Here is a 22,410-nt window from a genome sequence, read left to right on the forward strand (position 1 = left end):
AACTGTTTAACAAACTGGTAGCAACAGCCTCAGGATTTAAGGAAGGAAGATGAACCAATTGAAGGGCTAGGATTTCATCATGCAGGCTCCATAAATCTATACTAACATTTTCATGATCCCAAAGCCCTTGTAAATGGAAATGGAGAGCAGTCCAATTTCACTTTGTATCACTGAAAAATATTGGCATAACACAAACAAAAACACATTGAGGATGACACTGTAAATGCAATCGATATTTTAAAGCATCAACTTGATTACCCAAGGAGATGACAGTTTCTTCTAAAACATTTATTTTTTGTTCCAATTTGTAAACAATATGTTTCTGATCTTGAAGGCCTACAGAAGTATTATGTGCTAAGGAATTAACAAAATGTGCGGTTTGAATATTTTGAGAAAGTGCAAGTCCGGCGGTAATGGAGGATGTAATGACTGTTATAAGTGTGATAATGCCGGCTACAGTTAAACCTAAGGCTCGAAGGTACTGGGGGCCTAATAGTTGTTGTATGATTTGCAGTGTTCTCTCTCCAGTGTCACTATACCAGGGGGTGTTTAAGCTTGTGGGAAGCATAACAAAAGTAGGCTGAGACTATCAAGAGATCATCATCCCAATTAGCAGTAGTAACACAGTTAGTTATATTACAATGCAAACAGTATACATAATAATACCCTTCTACCTATGAAAGGTTAACATTTCCTTCTATGATAGCATATGTAGAGGGCACAGAGGCCCAAAGTCCATAGGCAGACATATACCGCAAGCTTGCAGTTCCAGGATTTGTAAAGTTAATATGATGCCTGCCAGCCACCAATTGCCAATGGTTTTGTTGGAGTACTTGTTCTGGGCTGGTGAAAACATTGCCAACAAAACCTCTGGTGGACTTATGATGGACACACAGATGATTACAACCAACATACTGTGCCCAGGTATACAGTACCTTATGGAGTCCAGTGATGTGAACATACCCACATTGCCATTAAGAGTGAAAAACACCACCATCATGCGGTCCTGTGGCTTGTTAGCTTTTCCCATGCTTCTTCCCCTTTTTGTTTCATTAAGCAAAGTTTTAAGAGTGTTATTGACATGTTTAATGATATCCTGTCCTTGGGGGTTGTATGGAATGTCACTTATATGCCAGAAAATAGTAGCTGTTTCTTTATAAGAGTTCCAATGCAGTGTCTGTAGCAGTGTAATTGTACCTCATTCCTCCTAAGAGCAGGAGGGGTCAATGTCATAGTCTTTGGAGTGAGCATAAAGGACACTCATGGGTAATGTTCATGAGCTGGTTGAACCACTCAGCTTCTTTTCAATTCTCAATGGTATGGCTCTGACTTTTCACGAAGGGGTCTGCCTCAATAGTCCTGAAAACAGATGTTAAGGAAATGGGCAGGGACATGACTGACAGTTACCTGTTATTATTAGCAGGTATCCCAGATGTTTTTCCAAAGATATGAGGGTGATTTACAACAGTCTATCATTTCTGTTTTGCTTTTAGTATTTGCAGTCCATCCCTGGATAGAGATGGCAGCCTTCAGAGTGAACGGGCACTATTGGATTAAATCTTTCACTTTCAGCAGGGCCTCCTATGCTGCACACATTTGTTTTTTACATTGTCCTTTTGGCCTCTTTCCAGAATTGTGATTAAAAATCAAAGAGTACTTGTTTAAAATTTTGCCTTTGCCATAAACCACACCCAAAGCTAATATAGGTACTGGCCACATCCAATTCACAGGCTAAGTTAATGTTCACTTTTTGCCTCCATTTTATTATTATTTAAAGGAGTTTGCTGGAGGTTTTCCTACTTCCAGGAAGGAGTTTTCCCAATTAGTACATACAATGGTTTTAATATTTGAGCTAAATGAGGATGAAAGATTTTTAGTATTTTAACAATATTACAAACTCTGTTAACATGAGAAAACATTGTACTTTATTAATTACAGCAGAGGGTATAGTTTTGTTTTACCCAACCAAAAACTTTTAAGCATTTGATAAAGCAGCAGGAACTTTGCAGCCTGTTTTAATTGTTTGCCTATTTTAGGCTTTTAAGATAAGATAACATTATTTCTGATGTTTCTTTTAATTTTTGAAAAAAGATTTACTGATTAACATATTGTCATCAGTAGGACTTCAGCCACAGATTTTTCCTACACATGCCAGGACAGATGGTCCATTGTTGGGTTTTCCCTGGATAGGGGAATGCAGGCTGGCGTGATTTGTTTAAGAAGATTCTAAAGAAAGTCTGAGCAAGTTTTAAAACTAAGTCATAGTGACACAGTTGGATACTAATTTCTTGCAACAACTAGCAATATTTGGGACTGCTTGCTACATTCTACAGGGTTGTCACTTTAATTTATGATAAAAGGTTATTTCTGTGATACATACTTTTTTATAATAATTAAAACCATAATTAACCATATTGGACTTTTGTTTAATATTATGCTGAAATATTGGTAAATTTATACACTCTTAAGTATTCATATGAACTTTTTACTCATACAACTTTAATTACCTGAGGCTTAAAGAATCCTTTTAATTTTATAACACTTAAACACTTTCCATTCAGTTTACAATATATTAAATGAAATCAACTGTTTTATTACTTTAATTTTTCTTTCAAGGTAAAGAACAAATCGTTCATAACTAGTTTGAAACAAAAAGATACTTTTTAGGATTTGATTTAAAGAAAGCAGATTTGAACATTATGTTCCTTTAAAAGTGATGAGTTTTTCTTCTAAGAACACCAAGGAAATGATAAGTTTAAAGCACAAGAAGCTATTTTGATAAAACAGATTTTATTTGTATATATATTATTCAGGATAAAAATTTTTTATAAACTTTTACTAAAGGTGACTAATGACATGAGAAACTTCAAGGAAGAACAAAATTTTAACTTTGCATTAGTATACTATGTGATACTAAACCTTTTAAAACTTTGTGGTTTTAAGAACCATTAAACTTCATTTAGCTTTAACCACAAAAGTTCCTTTTCCATTAGCCTTTTACACTTCCTGTATTTATTCAGGTTTTGTCCCACATTTTACTCTTTTTTAATAACCAATCATTTTATTTTAGGACAAAATTATTTTCTGTTTCCTGAATAATAAAAACACATTCTAATACATCCTACATACATAATTTACCAAAACAATTTTGGAAGCTGTCTCCAGGCAAACTTCTTACAACGTATAATTACCATCAACACTAAACAAACTTGTTAAAATAATGAAATTTTCTTCACTTTAAATACTTAATAGCATTCAATACTAGAAAGTCTTTTACAAACAAGTTGGCAGGGGAGACTGGCTGCAGACAAGTTTTCCTGTTATAAAATTAACTTTTATTATTATTATCAATTCAAGTTTTGTTTAATAATGACTTTTTGAAATTTAGCCATTTAAACACTTTAAATTAAACAATGTTTCCACAAATTTCTTATAGCTATTTATAGCCATATAGACTATAATTATTATAAGACAAATTTCACGTTCACAGAACACATGCCCTTACTAAAGTTTACCACAATACCTTCGACAACTTGCCATATGCATTCAAGTCTTGTCCTGCATATTTCCATTTTGATTTTATGAAAACTATCCATCTTATTTTAGGTTAAAGCACACTTTTTTGAACAAACTTATTAAATTTCAGTCAGTACTCCCACAAACTTTTACCTTTTTAAATATTCATTTAAGTTTACATCCTTCGTTTTATAATGTGAAGGAAATAAACTATTCATTTCAATTTAGGCAAGAACTATTTTTTATGAAGAGAATTATAGTAATTTCATTAATCAAGGCTTACAACTTTTATTACAGTAGAGATTTCTTTAACATTTAAACTTATGAATTAACATAAGTGCTAATTAATTTTTGCCATTTGAATAGCACTATTTAGAAATTTTTATTTATTAACTTATATTACCATCCGGAGGTATCAAAATATACACTGACATTGAACAAACAGACAAACACGTACAACATACCAATTGAAACATAAAGTTTACAGTTTGACTTATAATTCTTACCCTTTGGGTTTAGTTGATTTTAAGTTCTCCATCATTTTACATTTTAGATTTTACTGCTCTTAAAATTTCTTTTGGAATCCATGTTGCCTATAACATGCAAGCTTGTTTTTGGAAATGCTTTTATTAGTTATCAGCAACCAGTTAATATAACTTGAGCAGCACAAATGTAGTTAAGCTTTTCATTTAGCAGTTTAGACAGACAGTTAACACACCTTACTACTCTTTAAGAATACACTGAGACTTGAAGTTCAGGAGTAGGCTATTGATTCAAAACCAAAAATTCTTTTTAACACCTTGATAAAAATTTTGTACTAATTTTATTAATTTGGCTCAATAGGCCAAATCAAAATCAGCATGGAAATAAAATAGAACACCAATGTTGCTATGTTCTTCTCTTCCAGTGGCTTAATTCTATTAACCCCCACTAGCCCACAGCTACATTATCATATAGACAGCAGGGGGGTTGCAGAGTTGTGGCCAGAATAGTTTCCTTATCTTAGTTAACACTTTAACAGAGAGTTTTCCTACAAGCCTTATTTCACTAACAAGGACTTTATTTAGCACTTTTGCCTGTATCAGATATTGTACTTGTTGCAGAGGCTCATGGGCTCCAGTGCCTGTAAGCACTTCCAAAGTAATAGCGATATTGTGAGCCCAATTACACTCAGCCTGAACACTGCATTCTTTAAACTAATTACTTTTCCATAACAAATAGTGGCCTCCCATTAAGCAAGCTTTAGCTAAAATCATCCAATCTTTGTGACAAAGAGGATTTTGACTTACGGAATTTTTAAGATTTATTTTTTTAATTTATTTCTCTCCCCTTCCCTGCCCCACTCCCAGTTGTCTGCTCTCTGTGTCCAGTCTGTGTGTTCTTCCATGTCCATTTGTATTCTTGTCAGTGGCACCCTAGATCTGTGTCTCATTTTGTTGCATCATCTTGCTGCGTCAGCTCTCCGTGTGTGCGGTGCCATTCCTAGGCCTTTTTGTTGCACTGGGAGGCTCTCCTTACAGGGTGCACTCCTTGCGTGTGGGGCTCCCCTACATGGGGGACACGCCTGCATGGTACGGCACTTTTTGCATGCATTAGAACTGCGTGTGGGCCAGTTCATCACACAGGTCAGGAGGCCCTGGGTTTGAACCTTGGACCTCCCATGTGGTAGGCAGATGCCCTGTCCATTGGGCCAAATCCGCTTCCCGACTTATGGATTCTATTAAGGAGAAAGTTAATGGGGCAGTGGGCCCATATGTGCTACAGGCAGATTTCAATTATTTTAATAACTTAAAAAGAATGGGTTAAAGCAGACATACATATTGTCCAGGATTATTGGAATCAGGGTATTCTATGACAAGAAAAAGAGTAAATTCAGAAATATCACGGCCCTGCATCCAGGTGCACTGGTGACCAGTGACCGACCTATAAAGGAGATAGAACAGGGGGCAACAGCTACAGAAGACACTGGGGGAGGAGAACCCAAAGATAGGGGAAGCTTTTTTCAACACTTGTTGATCCTTCAAAGACAACTGCAACAGCTGCTTTTGAATGGCAACAGGAAAAGACTCCCTGTTATCTTTCTCACCTTTCTTATTACTATCTGCCATTTACCAGAGGAGCAGAAGTCTGTTTTAACAAAGTTCCACTACCATGCCCCTTGGTAGCTAAAGGAGCTAAAAGGGAGTGGCAGAGCCTCTTTTGCTTTCATGAACTGGATTTAGTGAATCACGAATTAAAGCCCAAAAAGTGAAAGTAGTTACTGGAATATTGCTTAGGCCCTCCGTAGTATAACTGTCTCTCAATTTTTGTCCCACCTTTTGCCAAGTTTCCTCATTAATGAGTCCTTCCTCCTGAAAACAAGGACAAGTCTGTTGAACAAAATCTAAAAACTGTTCTAACTGTTGGGTGGTTACTTTAGAACCTCTGTCAGACAACAGTGCCTTCAACATTTGGACATACAAATTGTGCTGAGGAGAGTTGCAATTCCCCATGCTTAACACTTGATGAATGGTCCCGAACTTTAACCTACATACCGTGCATGATGCATCTATCCCTTCAACTGGTTTCACTGTAGCCAACAAGCGAAGGATAGAGTCCCATCACTTTATATATTCAGAATCCTAACAATTTTCCCTTGCCTAGAGTCCCTGGGCGCCACTTGCTGCAACCCACACAATGTAGTTGCAACTGAACAGGGTCTGCGCAGTCCTGAGAAGGGAGAGGTGAAGGGATGAACAAATGAAAAACTCATAAAAACAGGGACCAAGTGAGCTGTGAGAAACTGCAGTAGTGCAACAGCTACCACACATGCCCAGCTTGATTACGCAGTTTATTTTATGCCCTAAGTACAAGCACTGCATACCACTGTTCTCACAGGAAGCTCTTGTTATTAGGTCATTACAACTGCACAAGTTATTCTTTGATTAGCCCTATGATAACACAATTTTCTTAGACTTCATTATCCATAACCAACATAACTTTGATCGACACATAACCTTGCCCAGGGGCACCTCCTTCTTTATCTCCACTCTCTCCAGGTGCACTTTCTTCTTTCTCTATATACTTTCTGTGCATATTGGGGCCTGCTTTGCAGACCTCCAGGAGTCTTGCTTTGCAGGGCTCCCCACACTCATAGATTCATGGCTATTGACTTTTAATGACTTGGCCCCACTTCTCATCTAGGTCTTATATACACTTCCTGTGGTACAGAATGAACTGTATAAAGTGTCCATGATATCCTCAGTGTATCACATGTAGGTTAGAGGCTTGGCTTAAAGAGAGGGCTCTTTCAAAGGCATGAGGGGATTGGAAACAGTTTCATGAGAGGACTGTTTACAAGGGTGTGGGAAAGGTTAAGGAAACCAAAAAGGAATGATGTAGCATTTTGAGCTAGCAACAGCTGCAGAGGTGCTATTTCTACATCCCAGACCTGAAGAGGCTGGAGTGTAAGCTCTGTCAAATCTAGAGAAGGGAAATCATAGCTCTAGGCATGGGAATTAGATAGAATTTGCACCCTTCATTAGACAGGTTTATCCACTACTACCCTGCGCAGTACTGCATTCCTGTCATATGTGCTGAGTTGGGTTTTCAGGTCAATCTTACTCAGGAACACAAAGAACAAGGAAACTCACTGTTACTCTACCTAAGATCAGCTTCTCAGGCACAGAGCAAGGTGGAGAGGCTGGGCACTGGGTTGGAATATATAGTGAACAATATTCACCAGAGCTATAACTGTATAATATGAAAGTGTTGCTTCTTCCTAAATTAACTTAGAAATTCAAAACATTTCTATTTTACAATAAAAAGAGATTTTTAAACATAAAAGTTAAAAATTTCTTATCTAATAAATCTGAAACAACAGGGCAAAAATGTGGAAAATAAAAGCAATGAAAGGACATGTGCTCTGGGGATTAATTACATATATTAAAACACCAGGTAAATCACACCAGTTTTTAATTCAGGTAAAGAATAGTGTCCATTTAATAATCTAAATATATAAATCATATATGAAAGACAAAAAAATCAGATGAAGAAATAAATTAATAATCACTTGGAAAAAAATAAAATGAGATATCTATGTCACAATTTGCATAAAAATTCTTAGTGAATAATTAATAATCTTGTATAACAGAAATCTTTTCCAAGTATAGCACAACATGTTGCAACATACAGGAGAATATTAATACATTTTACTACAAGAAAATTAAAAACTAATCTGCTAACATCTGTATTAAGATAATTATTAAATGCCCAAGCACAACAAAATGGAAAAATAAGTTCCAAATATGTGACTTATATATGGAGAAATACTAAATAAACTAGGTACTGTTAAATATCAATTAGAAATTAAATACCTCCAAGAAAAAATATTTTCCCTGTTTATGAACTGAAAGACAAATATAATTGAGATGTCAATTCTCCCTGAACTGATTTACAGATACAACCCAATCCTAATAAAATACCACCAGCCTTTTTGAAAATATGGAGGAGCCGATTATTTATTTGAAAGTGTAAGAAGCACCAATAGCTAAAAATGTCTTTAAAAAGAAGAAAAAATTTAGAGTATTACTCCTTCTTGGTTTTAAAGCATATTACTTCATGACAGTTGTAAAAACAGCATGGCACTAGCATAAAGATAGACATAATAACTAATGGAACTGAATTGAAAATTCAGAAATAAGTCCTTACATTTGCATTCAAGTGATTTTTGACAAGGCTGTCAAGCCCACTTAGCAAGGCTATCATAAATTGTTTGGGAAAACTGGATAGCCATATCCAAAACAAAAAGGACCACTGTCTCATAACTTATAAAAATATAAGCTCAAAATGAATCAAGACCCTAAATATAAAGGCTACAACAAAAAAGCCCCTAGAAGAATATGAAGGAAAACATCTTCAGGATCTTGTGTTAGGGAACAGTTTTTCAAAACTTGCACCTAAAGCATAAGCACCAAAAGAAAAAAAAGAGAAATGGGATCTCCTAAAACTGAGCACGTTTGTTCTTCAAAAGAACTTGTCAAAAAAGTAAAAAGACAGCCTACTCAATAGGAGAAAATATTTGGAAACCACATATCTGATAAGGGATTGATATCCATGTCACATAAAGAGATTATACCACTCAATGATAAAAAGGCAGGCAATCCAATCAAAAAATGGGCCAAAGACTTGAATAAATATTTTTCCAAAGAGAAAATGTAAATAGCCAGAAAACACAGAAAATAAATGTTCAATATCTCTAGCTATTAGGCAAAGACAGAAAAAAAAATGAGATTTCATTTCATACTTAATGAAAAATGCTCTAATCAAAAAACCAGTGCTGGAGAGGATGTGGAGTAACAAGAACGCTCCTTCACTGTTGGGGGGAATGTAGAATGGTGAATCCTCTGTGGAATACAGTTTGGCATTACCTCAACAACCCGAATATAAAACTGCAGCAATTCAGTTATTAGGAATATATTCAGAACTGAAATCTAGGAGAAGGATGGACATTTGCACATCAATGTTCATAGAAGCATTATTCACAATTGCTAAAAAATGGAACCAACAAATTTTCCAATGAACCAATGAATGGATAAACAAATGTGGTACATATACACAATGGGATACTATTCAGCTGTAAGAAAAAAATAAAATCTAGGTACATATGACAACATTAATGAATCTGGAGGATATTATGCTGAGTGAAATAAGCCAGACACAAAAAGACAAATATTATATAGTCTCACTAATATGAACTAAGGACTCAGTTGTGTTTTCCCTAAACATGGCTCTTCTGACTCTTCTATTTGAACCTATAATTAGTAGTAGTGCTGAAAGTTGACATCCAAGAGACTAAAATCTTTGGGCTGTCCATGTGCTAGCTGGGCATTGAATCTAAATGTTGTTGCAACACTAGTTCATTGGATACACCCAGAAAAACTACCAAGAAGATGATGGTGGACAACGACCACTCCAAGGAACTGAGAGAATCTACAACTGCAATCAAGAGGGGAATCAAAGTATCCTCTCAATTAGAGTTTGAGAGGACATCACCATCCCATAATTGGAGAAAGAACCATGGATGAAAGTAGACTTACTGGTATTCTACTATAGACATACTGTGTTTCTAGCAATGGAAGAAATTATATTATTGATTTGGAGGCAGGGCTTCCTGGAGTTTCTGAGGGTAGGGAAAGAGAAAGACAGGTATAATAGGGGGACAGTTTAAGGACTTGGGAATTGTCCTAAATGTCATTACAATGACAGATACAGGCATTACATATCTTGCCATAACATACAAAATTGTGTGGGGGAGAGTGTAAACTACAATGTAAACTATAATTCAGACTAGAGGCAATGCTCCAAAATATTTTAAATTGTACTGAATGTACCACACTAATGAAGGATGTTGTTAATGTGGGAAAATGTAGGAGGTGTAGGGAGCAGGGCACATGGGAATCTCCTAAATTTTATGTAATATTAATGAAATCTACTATATATCTGTAAAAACATTAAAAATTAAAATAAATAAATAAGTAAGTAAATACAATCAGTAAACTCACAATGGTAAACTCAGGAGTAGAGGTTACTAGGAAATAGAATGTGAGTTGAGAACGGGAGCTGAAGCTTAATGTATGTATTATTATTATTAATGTAGATTGAAAAGTGTTGAAATGAACAGAGTATATAGTAAAACATTATCATGAGCATAACAATCATTGCTGATTTATAAATATGATTTTGGTTGAGAGGGGTAATCTGTGGACCAAACTGTCAATTGAAAGGAAACTAGAGGATAACTTCTGGAATACTTAACCAAGTGATTTCGGACAAAGATTGTGGTTAATTGTATAAGTAAGAGAAAGCTCTATTTTTACATAGTGCTAGGAATATAGAGATACATGACAGAAATGCAAGTAATGTAACTTATGGATAGTAGTTACCAGTAATATTGTAATAATTTGGAGCAATGGCAAGGAGAAAATACATCAATACTAAGTGACAAAAATAAGAGAGTATAAATGGGTGTAGGACTTTTCTTTTAGGAATATTTAAAATGTTCTAAAATTGACTGAAGAGATGAGAACCAAACTCTGTGATGAAAATGAGGGCCAACAAATGTACATTTTGAATGCATTTGTACAAAACATGGAAATGTGTAACATAGGGAATACAGTGTTGGATGACAGACTCTGGATAACAGGACAAATGTAAGAGTGTTTTCTCATGAATGATAGCAAATATATAATACTAATATAGAATGGTAATAATTGGATGGGATGGGGTAAAATGCACCAAATGTAACATGTGGTCTATAGATAGTAGTAATACTTTGTTGATGCTTTTTGATAGTTTGCAACAAATGTTTCAAAATAATGCAAGGTATTGGAGTTGGGGAGATGCATGTGAACCCTATATAATGATAAGCTTGTTTGTTTAATAAATTCACAAATTTAGTATACAATACTTGTTTGTGTTTGTTCATGTATGATTGATATATTTAAGTAAAATTTTATTTAAAAATGATCTAAAATATTAACAAAACTTTCTTAAAAATAAAGACAAATCTATACTAAATGTATTTTTTTAAGATTTATTTTTTATTTATTTCTCTCCCCTTCCCCCCACAACCCCCCTCCTCCCCGTTGTCTGCTCTCCATGTCCATTTGCTACATGTTCTTCTTTGTCTGCTTCTGTTGTTGTCAGTGGCACAGGAATCTGTGTTTCTTTTTGTTGCATCATCTTTTGTGTCAGCTCTCCCTGTGTGCGGCACCATTCTTGGGCAGGCTGAACTTTCTTTTGTGCTGGGCGGATTTTCTTATGGGGTGCACTCCTTGAGCATGGGGCTTTCCTATATGGGGGACACTCCTGTGTGGCATGGCACTCCTTATGTGCATCAGCACTGCGCATGGGCCAGCTCCCACACGGGTCAAGGAGGCCCGGGGTTTGAACTGCAGACCCCCCATGTGGTAGATGGACACCCTATCCACTGGGCCAAGTCCACTTCCCTAAATATAAGATTGACTTCATATGTAATTCATGAAATATAAAACGTGTGATATCATTTTTTATACCTCAATTTGGCTTTATAATGTTTAATAACATTTATTGGTGAAGAGGTAAAGGGAAAATGGCACATTTATACAGGGTTGGAGAGCCAATATTTTGGCACAAATCTATTAGTTGGCCACTTATTGTTATTATATTTCAAATTTTAAATATGCATATCTCTTAATTCAATAATTCCTTTTTAGCAATTTATCCTATCACTGTAATGTCACAAGTATGCAAAGGTAAGGATGTGCCTATGATTCTGAACAGATAATCAGACAGAATCCTCAAGCTGACACAGGCTTTGGCCTCTAGCTTTGGAAAGTGAAATAGCTGAATGAATGTCTCTCTGTAGGTAATTTCTACCACCCCTTAAACTGTATGTGCCATCCCTGATCTCCTAATCACATGTGCGATCAACATATTTAAACAATGTCAGTAATAGAACTGTAGCATTCATTTGGTTTTATTTTTCATATCTCTATATCTCTATATTTAAATGTGACTGACCATCTGAGCAATAATTTGAATTGAAAATTCTCTTTAAACAATTTTATATTGAAATAATTTGGATAATATGCACAATTCTTTATATATTGTTAAAGGGTAAAGTACTACAATAATGTTGATTTGAAAAACAATTTATTTAATATAATAAAATGATCATTACATTCTTTGTTTAAAGATTATTTTCTTGTAATGTAATACTAGCTGATAATAAGTCCTTTATTTTAAAATTGTAACATAAATAGGAAAAAAATTGAAAGAAATTACAAATTTTAAGAGAGGGCAATGCCAGGTTTGATTTAATATTATCATTTGTAAAAACGAGAGAACAAAGCAAAAAACACTTATAAAAATGTAAATAATAATTCAAATGTAAAAACTTAATTATAACAACTCTATTTTTTATTTGACAGTTCTAACAATTGAGTATAATAATCTTTAAAAATGAAATAAATGATTGGTTTAGTTATTAAATTTCCATTTTGGCAATAATTCTTACTAGATAATCAAATTCCTGTTTGGGAATTCTTCACATTGTATTAGAATAAATTACAGCAGATAACAATTTGCCGACACTTAGTTTCAAAAGGCAGAAAATCTTGAAAGGTTCTTCAATAGTAGTCATGTTAATCACTATTGATTTAGGGAGATTATTTTAATTAAAGAGCATAAATAAAAAAGGATTAAAGAAAAAGGATGCATCTCAAGATACTTCTCTTCTCCAATCCTTCTCAAGTAAAAGCAAGTGTTTACTTAGTGTGAAAAAAAAATACTGGACACAGGAGCAATTTGTCAGTTGCACTGAGTAATTATTGTTCTATACTATATTGTTGTTATTTTACATTTATCTGGTAATTTTGCAATATTAAATTGCAATGAAAATGCCATTAGACAAAATTGCAAACTTACTTTTGTATCACAGAAGGTTATCCTATGATGATGTATCACACCAAATATTGATTGTAACACTTGGCCATATGTCTTTGAGCGAAAAAGATTACACCTATAACTATTCGTAACTACCTATAAATAACCCTCATTTGTGAGAACTAGAAAAAACTAGAGATCATTCAAATGTCATTCTCAAATGCTGCTTTTATTAGTTTTGGAAAAAATCTAAGCAACCTAATTAAGAAAAAATGATAAGGAATATAAATACAATTTTCAGAACATAAAAGCATGCGTAGTAGGATCTTATTGGTATAAAAATGAATAGGCAGCAAATTGTGTATTTTGTGCCTATAGAGGTTTACAGAATATCTCAAAGTTTATTCAGTAAATAACTGAGTCTATTTGACTTTAGAAAATTGAAAGAAAAGTGCATTGCCGATAGATGAATGGTCTTTTACTTGTCACGTTCTAATCATGTTTTTAAATCAACTTATAATGCTTCTACATTATTTTATTTGTAATAAGGTATAAACAGACATATTGTGACTGGTAAATATTATTAATGGGTTAATAATAATATATAAGTTCATTAAATTTATAATTGTTTATTATATACATTATTGCTAAATGGACATTAGGAAAGATTTGTTGCATTAATTAAAATTCATTATTTACTAATTCATCTAACCAACTTAATAGATAATTGTTCTCTTTTTAGCAGTCAAAAAGACATCTGCATATATCACAAAAATTAGAAATTCATGAGTTCAATAATGTACACTTACATTACACAGTAGATTCAAGAAAATCATTCATTTCACGTCTCCCCTCCAAAGTTATTCACCCCTAGATCCATTTAAAAAAATTCTAATAGTATCACTCATGCCACCCAAAACAGAGGGAAGCAAGCAGAAGTGATGAATATGAAAGCAAGATGAAAAAGTTGAATAGCCCTTTAAAGTAGGCAGCCAATCAATGTGAGAGGGGTGCTGCTCTTAGAACATCTCCCTGTATTGACTCTAGAATGAAACTGCTCTTTATGTAGGAACTGAAGCCCGTTAGTAAAGTTGCCCTTTCTCTGTCTCTTTTCAATGGAAATAAAATGTCTTCCCATCAGAGCCGGTGTGAGTTGTTCTGGGGCTGGTGAACTGCATTAGAATGGGTTGACATTTATTTCTGTGCATCTCCATGCTGGCATAGCATTGGTGTTTCCTCAGAACTTGCTGTTTCATTTCATATCTCTGCTTGATTTCCTCATCTACTTCCATGATTAGTTTTAAAATACAATGTAAATTTCTTAATCTGCAAAATTTATATCTCTAATGAACAACTCTCCTCTCAACTCCAAATTCCATCTTTTAGTTGTACACTTAACGTTTCATTTTTCAAAATTCTCAATTTTCAAAATCATTGATTTTAAGATTTATGAAATCCTAAAATGAGCTCTTAATTGAATTGTTCACAACTCCATTTCTCCCTTACACTTCCCATATCAGTATATTGTTTAATCATCCTCATAGCTGGATCAATCAGTTCTCTAGGAATCATTCTTAAATTCCCTCACCTCCACAATGCAAATCAGATTGTTCTCATTAGACAGAGAAGTTTTTCACTGATAAAATTAAAGAAGCCTTCATTCATCTAGTCTATATTTCGCTAGAAAATTGAAAGTATTTTGTGACACTTTTTCAAACCAACCTCATCCTAACCCAACAGTGAATTCTGGGTCTCTATGCATATCAATTCCCTCATAGATTCATGGCTATTGACTTACAATGACTTGGCTCCAATTCTCTTCTAGGTCTTAAACTCTTCTTGTGGTACAGAATGAATTGTATGAAGGGTCCATGACATCCTCAGTGCATCCCATGTAGGTCAGAGGCCTGGCAGAAAAAGAGGGCACATTCAAAGGCATGAGGGGATTAGACAAAGTTTCATGAGTGGACTGTTTACAAGGGTGTGGAAAAGATTAAGGAAGGCAAAAAGGAATGATGTAGCATTTTGAGTTAGCAACAGCTGCAGAGGTGCTATTTCAACATCCCAGACCTTAAAAGGCTGGGGTATAATCTCTGCCAAATCTGGAGAAGGGGAGTCATAGTTGTAGGCGTGGAGATTAGACAGAATTTGTGCCTTCATTGGACAGTTACAACCACTACCACCCTTCGCCGTACTGCATCCCCGACATATATGCTAAGCTGGGTTTCAGGTCAGTCTGAACCAGGAACACAGAGAACAAGGAAACTCACTGATATTCTACCTAAAGTCAGCTTGTGAGGTAAAAAGTGAGGTGGAGAGGGTGGTCACTGGATCAGAATATATAAATGAACAGTATTCAACACAGTTAGAACTGTATAATATAAAATGCTGTTTCTCCCTCAATTAATTTAGAAATTCAAAACATTTCTATTTTACAATATTTAGAAATTTTTAAACATGAAAATTTCCTGTATTATAAATCTGCAATAAAATCACAAAAAAATATGTAAAATAAAAGCAAGGAAGGGACATAGTTCCTAAGAATTAATTATATATACTAAAACATCAAAGTAAATAATACCACTTTTAAAAATCTGGTAAAGAAATATTGTCCAGTTAAATCTGAATATATAAATGGTATATGAAGTTCAAAAATATCAATTACAAATGGAGAAACAAGTGAGTAGTCATTGGGAAAAAATAAAATGGGATTCCTATGGCACAATTTTCACACAATTAAATTCCTAGAGAATAATTCATAACCTTGTAATATGGAAATCTTTTCCAGGTACAGCACAACACTTGACAATACATAGGAGAATATTAATAAGTTTACTACATGAAAAGTTAAAAACTAAGGTACTAATATCTGTATTAATAAGAAAATTAATTTATGTTCAAACACCATAAAATGGAAAAATGCTTTCCAAATATGTGGCCTATATATGGAGAAATCCTAAATATATCACATATTGTTAGAAATCAGTTAGGAGTTAAATAATTTCCCCCAATAATATTCTTCCCTGTTTATGGACTATGGGACTAAATATCTTTAAGATGTCAATTCTACCTGAGCCGATTTACAGATTCAACCCAATTCCGATAAAATACCAACAGCTTTTTCTGAAGAAATGGAAAAGACTATTATTTATTTTAAGGGGAAGGGGTCACAATAGCCAAAAATGTCTTTAAAAAAGCGAATTTGGAGGATTATCACTTCTTTTTTTAAAATTTTTTGTCTTTATTTAATTTTTTAATGTTACCTTCAAAAAAATATGTGGTCCCCATATACCCCCAACCCCACTCCTCCCCACACAACAACCTCCTCCATCATCATGAGACATCCACTGCATTTGGTGAACACATCCCTGAGCACCGCCGCACCCCATAGTGAACGGTCCACACCATAGCCCACACTCCCACAGTCCACCCAGCGGGCCATGGGAGGACACACGATGTCTGGCAACCGTCCCTGCAGCACCACCTAGGACAACTCCAACCCCCAAAAATGCCCCCACATCACATCTCTTCCTCCCACTCCCCACCCCCAGCAGCTACTATGGCCACCGTCCCCACACCAAAGCCACACCCTCCTTGACCACTAATCGCAACAGTTCATGAATAGAACATCAGTAAGTTCCCTCTAATCTACACTCCACTCCACCATCCTGTGGACCCCAGAATGATAGTGTCCACTCAACATCTACATCAAGAGGGTGCCTAGCCTCCACATGGATGCTGGATGCAACTCTCCCACTTTCAGTTGTAGGCACTCTTGGCTCCCTGGTGTGGTGATTGATCTACTTCACCTCCATGTTGACTGAGTGGGGTAAGACCAATAAACCAGAGTGTAGGAGTTGCAAGTCTGCTGAGGCTCAGGGCCTGGCTATCACATGGTCAGTCCAGAGATTCAGGTCCCCTGGGTATACATTAAACCCCAGCACCAACTACAGTTCTGGTAAAAGTAACCGGAGAGACTTGTGGACAAAGATCACATCTGCTTCCAGTTCCATCACACTCAGGAACACAAACTCCAAAGTACGGACAACTGACATGGCACTGAACTCCATCTGTCATGACTATAGAACCTGTGGGTCTCTGTAGCCCTCAGAAGAACCAGTACCTGGGGTTGTATCTACTTTATCTGTCTCTGGGACTCTTCTCAGGTGTGCATTATGGCAACCTCTCTCATAATCTCCCGGCTCTTTTTGGAGACTCATAGCCATATAAACTCATTTGTCCTTTCCATTTCCCCCTTTTGTCCAGGTCAAAATGCATTTTTAACTCCTGGTATTTTATGTAGACTGAGATATTCTGCTGGTCCATGTTGATTCTTTTATTCAAGGTCATTTTTTAGTTACATCATCAGCTGGTACTTGGTAGTAATCCCTCGGCACCAGGGAGCCTCATCCCCAGTAGTCATATCCCATGCTGGGGGGAAGGCAATACATTTACATGCTGAATTTGGCTTCGAGACTGGCCACATTTGAGCAACATGGAGGCTCTCAGGAGGTAACTTTTAGGCACCCTGCAGCTCTAGGCCTTGTTCTTATTTCAGGTACACAGGCTTACAAGTATAGTCATGACTTTCGAGTGTATTACTTCACTACAGTTTTACAGACGTCATGGTAGTAGCGTAAAGATAGATATATTAACCAATGGAACTGATTTGAAAATTCAGAAATAAGCCATCACATTTGCATTCAAGTGATTTTTGACAGGGCTAAAATCTCAGAGTTGACATAGGCTTTGGCTTCCAGGTTTGAAAAGTGAAATAGTGAATGAATGTCTACCTATAAGTAATTTCTACCAATCCTCTATCTCTATATGTCATTCCTGCTCTCCTAAACAGATAGGTGATCATCATACCTAATCAATGTCAATAATAGAACTGCAGCATTCATTTGGTTTCATTTTTCTTATCTGTATGTTTATACGTAACTGAGCATTTGAGATAAAATTTGAACTGAAAATTTTCTTTACATGATTTTATATTGAAATGATGTTAATGAGATGCACAACTCTTTATGAGTAATCAAAATGTAAAAATAAACAATGTTTATAATATACCAAAATAATCATATGTGCATTGTTATTTACCTATAATGAAATAGTAGCTTTGAATACATAGTTTATATTAACATTTTAACATGATACAAAAATCAATTGAAAGAAATTACAAATTTTAGAAGAGGGCAATTCCAAATTAAATTTAATACAATTATTTGTACAAAAAAGAGAAAAAAGCAACATACATTTATACAAATGTGAAGAATAACACAAATATATAAGTAATTAATTATAACATAATTCTATTTTATTTGACAGTCTGACCATTGGACATTATAATCTCTAAAAATTAAATAAATGATGGGTTTAGTTACTTAATTTCCATTCAGGCCATAATTCTTTTTAGATTGTCAAATTCCTGTTTGGGAATTCTTCACATCTTATTGGAAGGAATTAGAGCAGATGAGGATAGGGAATGGGAATAGAAGTTAACACAGGAGGATAACTCAATAGAAATTCAAACTAAGCATCTCTCATTGATCAAGTGTCCAGAATTACATTTGACATTTTAATATTTTAATATCAGAGATGCTGTGTATTTTCTGGTCTCCTAACAATGCATGAGGTAATTTTATATATAGACTAGGTTATTTAAAAAATGGGATTAGAAAATAAGGGACTCTTTTCTACTAGAAAAATAGTTAAAGAAAAGACAGAAATGGCCTGGAAATAATCTTCTAGAGTTTAGGACAACAGGGGAAGGCTGTGCCCCACCCACAACAGTGAAGTGCAAAGGAAAGGAATTGCAACAGCAATCCTGGTTAAAAGCCAAAGCTCGAACTGCTGGCATCTTTTTCTACCCAATAGACACTTTTGAATTCTCAGGCCTCTGTGCCAGAAGCTACATACAAAGGGTATCTCAGAGATCTATCTGCTCAGGAAAGGGGAATGAGAGGGACATAGCCTAAGGCTGACTCAGCATATTGACCACATATTTGGACCACAGTGTCCCATGAGCCATTGGAGACTTGGCAGGACCATACCAATTTTTGCCTGGGAGCCTGCAAGGGAGTAAAGAGCTCTGACCCTCTCAATCTCCCTCTATACTGACCAGGACTGGTTTTTGAGGACACAGAGGGGTGTGGGATTATGTCCTTTCCAGGGAAAGGGAGCAGGTTGCCAGCAAAGTTTGGAGAACTGCTTCTGAGAGTGTTTGAATTAAGAGACTATCACACAGCTCCAGTCCCTGTTGCAATACATGTTCTTAACAGTCAATGAACTGAGAAAGCTGTGAAAATGTGTCACCTGTGCTGACCAAGGACAAGCACATGAGGAAATTAAAAGTAAGTAAGAGGGAACAGATGTGGCTTAATAGGTTGTATGTCTTCTTCCCACATAGGAGGTCCCAGGTTTGGTTTCAGTGCCACTTCAAAAAATAAAAAACAAACAACCAAACAAAAAAACAAAAAAAAACCTCAGGGGAGCCAATGTGACTCAGTGGTTGGGCACTAGTTTCCCACATACAAGGTCTTGGGTTCAATCCCCAACCCATATTATCAAGAAAACTACTAAATCTAGTAAATAAAAAAGGCTTTTCCCAGGCTTTACTGCCGCTCTCTCTAAGGGCCTGGGAAGTGGGTCTGCACTGGATCCAGGTCATAGATTTGATCAAATTTCAGGAACAATCCTAAAGTCCCAGAGCTGGTAGAACCGAAAATCAAAGAAGAGCAGTAACATACAGCATCCTGCCCCTAAAACTCTAGGGAAAAAAAAAAAAAGAAATTGAGCATCTGAATAATTTCACCATCTTACTCAGATGCCTATATATCAGAAAAACTTGCAAACCATAAGAAAATGGAAGAAATGGACCCCAAAAACGGAATGTCTCAAAGCCCCAGATGAGATACAAGATTAGGTGCCACTAATCAACGAGATGCAAACAATTTACCCAAATCAAATTAATGGGTAGAAACAACTATGGTTAAAGAGATAAAGGACATCAAGAAGACACTGAGTGAGAATAAAGAATTTGAAAACCATAAGAGATAATTAAGAGAGCTGATAGCAATGAAAGTCATCAAAGGTGAGATCAAAAACACTTTAGGGACTGTATTACAATTTTTCCTTGGATAGTGTTGTCTGTAACTGGGACAGCCACTGCTGCTGCAGAAAAGCCAGCTGGCAAGATGACAAAAGTGTCTCTATTATGGTACCCTACGATACACATGATTTCAGTCAGTTGCATGATGTTGACTTCTGCACTAGCCTGGTGGCCATCATCAAACCCAGGTCTCTGGTACCAACAAAGAAGCTGAAGAATCATGAGAAAGAATATCAGGCAATGAAACAGTCAGTCGCAGCAGGAAGATCCAATGGGTAGACACAAGAAAGTGAAGATTACAGGAGGCCAGCATGAGGTTGGAATAAGAGAATGATGAGCTCACCCACAAACCAGTAACCAGGAAAATTGCTTTGCAGAATTACTTAATTGAGGCAAAAGGCAAGGCAGATGTATTGAATAAGGAGCTCATCCTTGAGCAAACTGAGGCTGGTGGAGACTGAGGTGAAAACTGAGGAAGAGTAGAGAAAGCAAGAGGAAGAAACTGTCCAGCTAAAAGATGTCTTCAGGAAACAGCTAGAGAAGGCAGAATATGAAATAAAGAAAACTACAGCTGTTGTGGCAAAGTATAAACAGATTTGTCCCCATTTAAGTACCAGGCTGGAGAAACAGCAAGCAGCCAGTAGGAAAGATCTGGAAGTGATAAAGGGTAAAATGACTGCAGGTAAATTTTGCAGTGTTATTTTCAGCAAGGAGGGTGCTTTGAGACTAGCTGCCATAACAGAGGATGAGGGAGCTGATACAGATGTTGAGAGGGCTCACATAAGAAACAACTGATGGAAATTGAGCTGGAATTTGCACAAACCAAACTGCAGTTGATGAAAACCTAATGTATAATCCAGGAACTTGAATATCAGAAAGGCCTTTTTGAATGAAATCCAAGCTGTGAGAAACTCTTGGTTTAGCAAAACCCTGAACTCTATCAAAATGGCCACAGTTAATGTACAAATATTGGAGCATTGCTACTAACCATGGTCAATGATTTCTATTAGGGTTTACATTTTGGACCACACACTTCTGTCAATTTTGATAAAATTTAAGATGGCCTGTATCCATCATTGTAAGATGATCTAGAACAATTCCAATGTGGCAATTGTAACACATGTACTATACACACGTAAAATGTTATCAATAGGGAAAAGGGAAAAAGGGGAGGGTGTTTGCTCTTTGAGAACCCCTATATTCTGTATATGTCTTTTCTGTAACCTAAATCTTCTTTGAAAAGAAAAAGAAAAAAATAAGGCACTGGAGCAATAAATGAAAACAAAAAATGTCAACATACATACAAGACAATAGATCGTACAATGATGAAAGACATAATGCCAAAATTAATTTTTTAAAATTTTTATTATTTATTTCAAATTCTTTTTAATTTTTAATTTTATTAGTAAATTTTAAAATTATATTATTATTTCATTTTCTTAGTAATTTCACTTGGTTATTTTGTCTGCTTCATTTTTGAAGATGCTTTGGGTCACAGATGGATTATGATTGTGGCAAGGAAGGATCATTGGGGTGGGGTGTCAGTGATGGGGGATGCATGGGAGGAGGTTCACTTGGTGCAAATTTATAAGGTTTATGAATGTGTTCAAATGTTCATGGAAAATTGTTATGTTGGATGGAGATCCACACAATAATCCAAAGAATAAGTAATTCCCATCTTGGGGTGATCTGCCATATTCTCCAATGGGACAAGAATCCCCCAAGTATAGGGGCAGAGACTAGTAAAGGAGGATGGACCATTGATGGGCCCTTGTATTGATGACTGTACTTATGAGACTTCTCTTTTGAAATTGAAACTTAGCCTAGTGTTATAGGTTGCCTAAGATTTACCTCCTGACAGCCTCCTTATTGCTCAAATGTGGCCTCTTTCTAAGCCAAATTCAGCATATAAAGGCATTACCTTCTGAGAAACATGGACAAGACTCCTGGGTATGAGCTACCCTGGCACGGGGGGATTACTACCAAGGACCAACTAGCAATGCAACTAGAAAAAGACCTTGACCAAAATGGGGAAAGCTTAAAGACAAATGAGTTTATATAGCTAAGAGACTTCAAAGTGAGTCAGAAGTTCATTACAGAGGTGACGTTCATGCAGTAGAAGAATTTGTACCATTGATGTGGAGGTAGTGGCCACTGGAGTTGCTGAGTGGAAGGAGATGGAAAAAGTGTTGTAATATCAGGGCATTTTCAGGACGTGGGATTGTGCTGAATGATGTTGCAATGACAGAAACGCCCTTTATTTATCTTGTCAAAACTTAAATAAAATGTGTGGGAGAATTTAAAGTATAATGGAAAGCAGAATCTACATTTAGTGGCAATGTTCCATTATGTGTGCTCACCAATTGTAACAAATGTAT

General features: G+C 35.8%; 1 pseudogene; it reads left to right on the forward strand.

Annotated features, from left to right (window-relative positions):
• The first annotated feature begins 413 nt into the window (after positions 1-413).
• Positions 414-21,019, forward strand: LOC101421637 (rab GTPase-activating protein 1-like; annotated as a pseudogene).
• The last annotated feature ends 1,391 nt before the right edge of the window (positions 21,020-22,410 follow it).

This window comes from Dasypus novemcinctus, chromosome 20 (assembly GCF_030445035.2).
Source record: "Dasypus novemcinctus isolate mDasNov1 chromosome 20, mDasNov1.1.hap2, whole genome shotgun sequence".
Classification (NCBI taxonomy): Eukaryota; Metazoa; Chordata; class Mammalia; order Cingulata; family Dasypodidae; genus Dasypus; species Dasypus novemcinctus.